Source organism: Mauremys reevesii, linkage group 5 (assembly GCF_016161935.1).
Source record: "Mauremys reevesii isolate NIE-2019 linkage group 5, ASM1616193v1, whole genome shotgun sequence".
Lineage (NCBI taxonomy): Eukaryota > Metazoa > Chordata > Testudines > Geoemydidae > Mauremys > Mauremys reevesii.
Genome location: NC_052627.1, coordinates 40,230,463 through 40,237,143, shown reverse-complemented (window position 1 = coordinate 40,237,143; position 6,681 = coordinate 40,230,463). Strand labels below are relative to the sequence as shown.

The window sequence follows — 6,681 nt, the reverse complement described above, 5'->3', positions numbered from 1 at the left end:
TTTAGGGATCTGGGGCAAAAAGTCTATCTGGGGATTAGTCCTACTTTGAGCAGGGGGTTGGACTAGATGACTTCCTGAGGTCCCTTCCAACCCTGATATTCTATGAATGGGGCCAGGATTTTATCTTCCATATAACTGTCCCAATCCAGTACATGCCTTCCACATAATATCATATTTTTCAATGCACTGAGGCTGGGAAATTCAAAGGAGCCTAAAGGACTTTGGCTCTCTTTTGGGCTCCTTTAAAAATCCCAGTCCCAACATTTTCCAGAGCTGCAACCTCCTCCTTCCTAAAATTTATGTTTGGCTCAAAGAATCACATAACCTGAAAATAGAAAAAAATAAAATTCCAGTAAATGTGGCAAGCTATATTTAATAGGAGACATTGCCAGAATATAGGTCTTTAATTACTAGGAATGGGCACTTTTGTTTAATATATGCCACTCACACTTAGGAATTCAAAATGTAAACTTAAATTTGAATATCAGGTTGACTTTCTCGTTAGATGCGTATACTCTGGTTACATTGAAAATTACACTGCAGTTACTTTATTCTTTTTGATACAAGCACTTATGAAATCAACCTCATAGAAACAAACTATATTCACTGGTATCCTCTGGTGACCTGAAGTAGCTGTACACCCAGCTTAAAAGAGTCTCTGGCTGCTTTGCATCACCAAAGCAGTACAAAGCAGAAGACATCAGTAAATCTGGTCCATAGTAGACTATATAACGCTTCTCACACAAATAATATAATTAAAAATTCATTAGACTTAAATATTTTAATGGATGCCTTCATTGCAAGAATCTCAAAACACTTTACAAACATTTTAAAAATGTTAGCCTTACAACACACCTGTAAGATAGGAAACGAATATCTCCTTAAAATTCATAATCCTTAGGCTTTGATTTTAAACAAGCAATTCTTTCTTGGCTGAGACATTTTTTGCATTTATTTACTAAAATACAGATATAACATGAATAATTATAAAATGGAACATGAAGAAAAATGCTTTGATTTTTTACACTAACTACCTGCAGAAAGAAATGTGCACCTGTTGTGGAATTTGATCTGGACACATTTCTGTTTTATGTAACAATATTTTTTGTTTGTTTTTCTTTTCCAGTGGGTTCATTCATGGTTTCTGGTGGTAATAATGAGGAAGTATTTCCTGATCTGTAGCTGTTTTGGGAGTCACTTTTCCTTAGATGATTCTGAGTACGATATTAGCAAGCGTTATCGATTGATCCAAGAAAGCACTTCTGAAACCACTCAATTCTCCAGTCTATCATCTATAACAAAATGATAGCTGTGTATTACTTTTTGTGCCACTGAATTGTTTATGTGAGGGCTGAAAAAAAATGGCTCTCATCTCAAAGCATGTGCTCCAAGGTCAGGATATGATAGCCCAATTTCTTGCCGAACTGAAATTAACTCATGTTACCTTCTTTTTTAAGACTAGTCATTTTAAAGAGCTACACACATTCTGAATGGATATAGTTGTTCATTAAAAAGCTGGGGGGTCAACTTGCAAACTTGTGGAAAGCATGTGGGTAACAGAACTGCAAGTGTTATATTTCTTGGCTGCATCGGCATTTGCAAATACTGGACAGTATAGCCCTTGATTCAAATTAAAACGATTTATGACAGTCAAATCAATTCTCCTTTGTTTCTATACTGTAACTACTAGATAGCACTTCCTTTTTGGTACTGAAATGTGTGTCTGTTTATAAAGAGCGTCAATTGTACTGAAGGGCTGAAGAGGCCAAAAGGAGTAGATGACAGTCATAGCTACTGTCCTGGCCCTTAGGCAAATATTAGGTTTTCCATATCAGAATATCACTGTTTTTCAGTTTGACTGAGCTCCTGGAATGGAATCAGAGAGGGACGTCACATGCCATCATCTAAACTAAAGCACAACTTCAGAGTTTGAAAAGCTTGTTAAGTAAGATTTTCTTTTTTACTAGACACTTGCAATTTGCACAACAATCCTGATGGGTATCGTCCTTAGAATGATTTACTAGTGTTTATTTCACAACAGGGAGGGAGGGATGTCTGGTGGTTAGAACATAGGAATGGAAGTCCAGAGATCTGAGTTCTGTTCATAATCTCTGTCATTTTGTGACCTTGGGCGACATACCCCTCAGTTCTGCATTTGACACATCCATAAATTAGAAATAATAATATTTACCCCCCAAGGATGTTGCAAGGATTAATTAATTACATTTATAAAGTATTTAGACAATCTCAGATAAAGGATCCATCTTTACCCTATTTCTAAGTTCTCCCTTACCTTGGTGTTTAAGGTGCCTGCCCTCTTTGTATCTAAGTGCAAAATGGTGGTGTTAGTTTATTTGTTTAAGTACAGTTCAGGAGTACTAAGATCCGGATATTATTTTTCTCAACAGTGAAAATAAACCTCTGCAAAGTGTGTGTGTGTATCTATATTAATCAAATAAGAATAGAATTTAATTTCCCCCCAAAAAATAAGAGGAAGAAACCTACCTGGTCCAGCTGCATAACATTACCTTTAGCTTAAGCAGCTCTTGAAGGACGTATTTGGTCCTGATATGCTGAAAGCATCAGAGACTCTAGAATTGTTGTTGATGTAGAGGTTCATGCAACCAGTTGTAGCCTGTTCTGATTTCCTGGTCACAAGACCCATCCTAACTTGGATTGCTGACACCAGCCCTGCAACAAATATTCGTGTACATCTTTGAACCTCTGGAAAGTTAACACATTTCTTCTTTGCTAGGAAAGTGAGGTGTTGTCTACTGATACTCGTACACTCATGAATAGATAGGCTTTGCTAGCATAGTGGCCTCATGTGTAATCAAAATTAAAATCTATACTGCTCTGTCAGTAAGAATAAGCATACAAATACCAACATACTATGACCTCCATCAGGTATGGGGGCTTCAGGTAGCAAATATAAAGGCTTTCTTGCACTACTGCATTTTTTGAAAAATCAAGTCAATGCTTCAGCCCAATAGGATGTGATGTGGTGACCTATCCCATTACAAATAGGTCTACTATCAGATATTTTATCCAGCAGCAGAGATAAAAATATACATGAGATACCTAGTACGTCACAAGGATTGATATGACTAATTGTCATGTAAGTTGAGTTTCTCATTTGTTATTTGTACTTTCTCTGTCTTTTTGTTTTCCTCTCTTTTCTTCCTTTGCAATTGTCAAGGAAGCATCTGTGTGCTCCGTTAAACATTAAAACCCATTGCTGTCTGCCAGAAAGGAAAATGGCATCTTATTTGAAAACAATATGTAATTGTTACTGCTGTCTTGCTGCAAGTTACACCCTTGAAAAATGATGGTGACTTATTTAGCACTGAGAAAAAGCATTACAACTAAAAGAAAAAAGTAATTGCTCTATCATTGGGAAGTACAATTATTTCAAATACCATACTCCTTTTCCTTAAAATATTGAGGTCTTTATTTCCCTATTTACCATAGTTACAGTCTTTTTACCATCACTTTCAGGGTAAAATATTTAAGGTACAGTACAATAACAATTGTTTTAAAGTGTCTTCTCTCTCCAAAATGTAATGAAGGAATTTTTAATTTACTCTGACGTAGTGCTATGAAGATTGTGTTCCTGCTTGACAAAAATGAAAAGAAAAGCTCTTGTCATAAAGCACTTTGTTTATTTTAAGGCATGGAAACTGAAGGCCTAATGCACAATTGACTCTAAGTAAGTCTAGAAGAAGTCTAAGATTGTGGATTTACTGCATTTCTTGACTCCATCAACATGTATGTTACCAACATAGGCCCTGATCTTACTGTGAAGTGCACACAGACACAGCTGCACAGAAGTCAAGGGACTTCCTCTCCAGCTACAGAGCTTGGTGGAAATTGAACAAATTTCACTGGCTTGGTGATGTGATTTAATTTTTAAAACTGTTTCTTTAGAAACTTGAAAAATGACTGCAGGCTTTTCTATGATGGGCACAGAAAAGGCTGCCATCTTCCACTCAAACGGGTGTATGGGGCAGGCATTTTCAAAAGGGAGAGGGTATTATAGTCTATATTAGTTACTACAAGAAATCCTTGATCAGGACACACAGACACAGGGATGAAATTAAATGGCAGGCTGCATCTTCATTGAACATAACACTGGAGAAGGGTGCTATCTGCCTCATCTCTCCATACCTAGCATGTTAAACTGGTGAGAGGCATTGTAGAACTACCTCTTACCACCAGCCCCACAAGCTCAAATTTTAAAATTGTTCTTCTCAGACCTAGATGTATTAGCACTTTTGTTTCCTGAAGTCTGTGCTCCAACTTACCTTGATCATTATGTGTGTAAGACTCTTTTTCTCATACACAACCTAATAAAATGATTAAGAAAAGAGTACTGGATGAATCTGAATTTTGTTAAGTGGCTTCTCTCCCAGAAAAAATTTCAGCTGTCAAAATGTCAAATCATTTTGACTTCAGAATGAATGAGGACAGGGAAACATTTATAAAAGGAGAAAAGGACTCTCTCAAAAATAGTGCACAGCTATGAGGAAAAAAAGCTTTCCAGATGTCATGCAACAAGATTTTATAAATCAGACCCATGTATTTTACAGAATAATAAGATAAATACATTTGGAAACAGGACTATACTTCCCATCAAGAAGTTCTTGTAACTTAAAAAACCACGCAAACACTTTGTTTTCATGTTTTATATGACATCTCCAAAGCCCCTCAATAGAATTAGAGCCTCATAATTCACAGCCGTCTGCTATCTATTCTACATGCTTTTCACACTATGGACCTCACACTTTGGGGAAAAGACTAGAAAATATTTGTATAATAAATTATAGTCGGATTTTTTGAAAGGCTATGCAATATATTATATACAAATTGGTGAGAAATAGCACACAATATTTATCCTTTGTTCACTCATGCGGGTTGGGACCATAACTCAGGAGAGGTGAAAGCCTTCAGCACAGTAGCAAATTACATTTAGCCACAGACTCAGTAGCAAAACCAGAACTAGTAAAAGTAGAGTTTTGAAGGGAGATGTGATTTCGCCATTCCTATTGCTAAAATCATCACCATAAAAATTAGACAACTAGTGGTGGTCAGATTTTAATATGTTTGTTCTTGGATTACATGAATTTTCAACATGATTAATCTTTGGAAACCCAACGTACAGGTCACTTGAAATGCTGCCATCTCCGGCCACTCTTTAGCTACAATGAACCCACTTGCTGATCACACTATTGAACTGTTAATTTGTATTTAGTAGAAGTGCCTAGGAACTCTAGTTGTAGACCAGCACTATAACAGGGAGCACTCACCTCTTGAGTGCCTCCTGCTACTGCATGCAGTACTGCAGTCCTTTTCCCACTCCTGGCACCTCCTGTAGATGGTCAACCTCACTTGGCAGGTCTTTTGTGGCTTGGCCCTCCAGCTGGGCCGTAAAGTCAAAATGAACCCCTTCCAGGGTAGCAAAGAGTCCAACAAAAACTGTTTGTCTCAACTGGGTGTTTAGCCCCGGCTCTGAGCCCTTTAAATTCAGCCCTTTTCTTGGGCTTTCCAACAAGCCTTGTCCCCTTTTCAGGGTTTCCTCCACTTTGTCAGTGACCAGTGGGGAAACCTGGGCCTGCCAATTGCTCTGGGTTCTGACCCAGGAACCCTAAAAACAGCAGCCACATACCGCTTCATTCAATTCATTGCTGCTACTTCCCTGAGCCTCTTTCCACTGGGTTAAAGTTCTCAGGTCCTTTCTCTCAGCTTAAGCAAATGCAACCAGTTGAGCTCCTGTGGCCAGGGAGGTCCCAGTCAGGAACTGATCCACTAAGGCCCTGCAGCTCCTTTTATCTGAGCCTGCTGGGCTCTGATTGGCTGCTTCTGTGCAGCCTCTTTAGGCAAGCCTGGAGGACCCACCTTCACTGTTCCTTTTCTGGGGCAAGGTGCCTCCAGCAGGGGCCATGAAGGTCTGTTGCACCCTATCACAAGGACACTATTGTGCTACGCACTGTACAAACACAGAACATAAAGACAATCCCTGCCCAAAAGAATAGAGCTGTAAGTGAGCAATTATCAGTCAGGTTAAGTATAACTAAGTCATCCCCTCTATGGTGTATTAATATTTAGACAAACACCACTGCAAACCATGTATTGACATTTTGAGCAGCACCTTGATCATAGGAAGAAGATATAAGGAAATATACCTCTGTGGTAACAAATATGGAGATATAGTAATGAAAACAGGATTACATACTGAAGTTATACACAATGGATGTCAAGGGAGCTATGTCGATTTACACTAGCTGACAATAGATGTATAGACACCATGTTAAACACCTAGCTCTATAAAAAAATCACACCCTTAATGATGGCTTTCAATGTAACATATAGTATTTAAGCCTGTAAAGATCATTAAGTGCCTTTATACCTTTGAAAGCATTTGTTGTTTGTGCATGTGCACAAACACTGAATCTTTCCATTTCAATGACATTCTTCAGAATTCATTACCTAATGAAGGATCTGTACACACTTTGGTCATAACCAGTGCAAATCTCAGATATTTTCACTCTGACAACACTTCCTAGAATCTCCTGAAAGGAAATATTTTAACATGATCATATTTAAAAGACAGAAAGTGTCTATGAAACAATACATGTAAGTATTACACTATCATGGAGCTATAAAATTACGATTTGGATTGCC

At 37.9% G+C, this 6,681-nt stretch overlaps 1 long non-coding RNA gene across 1 annotated transcript; it reads right to left on the bottom strand.

Annotated features, from left to right (window-relative positions):
* Positions 1-943: 943 nt before the first annotated feature.
* On the bottom strand, positions 944-5,765 carry LOC120407118. Its single transcript, XR_005599800.1, has 3 exons — positions 5,307-5,765; positions 2,529-2,691; positions 944-1,292 (listed from the first exon to the last, which is right to left on the bottom strand). It is a non-coding gene; the product is annotated as an uncharacterized LOC120407118 (long non-coding RNA).
* Positions 5,766-6,681: the final 916 nt, after the last annotated feature.